General features: G+C 44.3%; 1 non-coding gene across 1 annotated transcript; it reads left to right on the top strand.

Annotated features, from left to right (window-relative positions):
- Positions 1-273: 273 nt before the first annotated feature.
- On the top strand, positions 274-438 carry LOC146354440 (U1 spliceosomal RNA). Its single transcript, XR_014788680.1, has one exon. It is a non-coding gene; the product is annotated as a U1 spliceosomal RNA (small nuclear RNA).
- Positions 439-1,316: the final 878 nt, after the last annotated feature.

The raw sequence follows: 1,316 nt of genomic DNA, 5'->3' as shown, positions 1-1,316 counted from the left end.
GAAGAACTTTGTGAATTTTGGTAAATTCTTGTCAAAAACAAACTGAAATGAAACTCTCACTGATCTGCATCAGCCAAATTCAATAGGTGCAGCTATTCCCAGCAGGGAGAGGAGCACGATGTACTTGCCTGCCATAAAATTGTTAAAGATGAGGTCAGGGGGGGAAAGTGGCAACCCTAATTCAGCACTAACATGGTTGAATACACAGGGATTCAAACCCAGACTTTTAAGAGCTAAGCCCACAAAGCCCTGGGCCTGGACGTACAAATCTGTCTACTTACCTGACAGGGGACACGCCATGACCATGAAGGTGGTTTTTCCCAGGGTGAGGCTCATCTATTGCACTCCAGGTGTGCTGACCCCTGCAATTTCCCCAAATGTGGGAAATTCAATTGCATAATTTGTGGTAGTGGGGGACTGCATTCGTGCTTTCACATTTTTTTAGGAGGGCCTTTAGCTCAGTGACAGAGCACTTGCTTTGCATGCAGAAAATCCTAGGTTCATTCCTGGCATCTCCATTTAGTGCTAGGAAAGACTCCTGCCTGGACCCTGGAAACCTGCTGCCAGTCAGTATCGACAACACTGGGCTAGATAGACCCATGGTCTGACTTGATGGAAGGCGGCTTCCTCGGTTTGGGTCTGCTTTGGCTTTTCCCACATTTGAACCTTTGAAATCTCAAGATCTTTTTCTGCAAAATATGGACAATTTTGTAAATTCTTATCAAAACTGAACTGAAGCAGAATTCTCACCCATCCCTAGAAAAGTCTGCCAGGCAGGTTTGCAGGCCCCACAAGGCTGCCCTTCTGATAGGAATGCTAAGTTCAAATGCCTAAAGGCAGCAGCGTCCTTTCAATTTGATCTGCCACATAAAAACTTTCTGGACAAACACACACATATAATAAATCCACTGATAGGAAATGAGCTATATTTTACTATGTAAGCTTCATCGTTGCTTAAAAAAAAACACCACATACTTCTGCACATGTTGCTTCCACTTCAATTTCACCTACCCCTTGGTCTCCACAGCATATGGTCTTATGCTGCTGTTCCATTTTCAGTTCCTGGGAGAGCCATTCGAAACAGAGTGAAATAGCATGGTACATTTGAGTTTATGGTGCACGAAGGGGCTATACCAAAAGGTGGCCTTGGCGATGAGGTGATTTTTTTTATTACCCCATTGCACTTTTCCCTGTGCTGGGTTCAGCCAGGTCAGGTCTTGGACATCCACAATAACTTCTTCTTTAAGGTCAAAGATAGGTTTATTAATGGAGATACTCAAGATGCACCAACAGCAGCTGGGCTGTTCTACAGCATT

This window comes from Heloderma suspectum, chromosome 2 (assembly GCF_057233095.1).
Source record: "Heloderma suspectum isolate Gila_16-S chromosome 2, 16-S_ref, whole genome shotgun sequence".
Taxonomy (NCBI): Eukaryota; Metazoa; Chordata; class Lepidosauria; order Squamata; family Helodermatidae; genus Heloderma; species Heloderma suspectum.
Note: the sequence above shows the minus strand (reverse complement) of the source record. Positions and strands in the feature narration are given on the sequence as shown.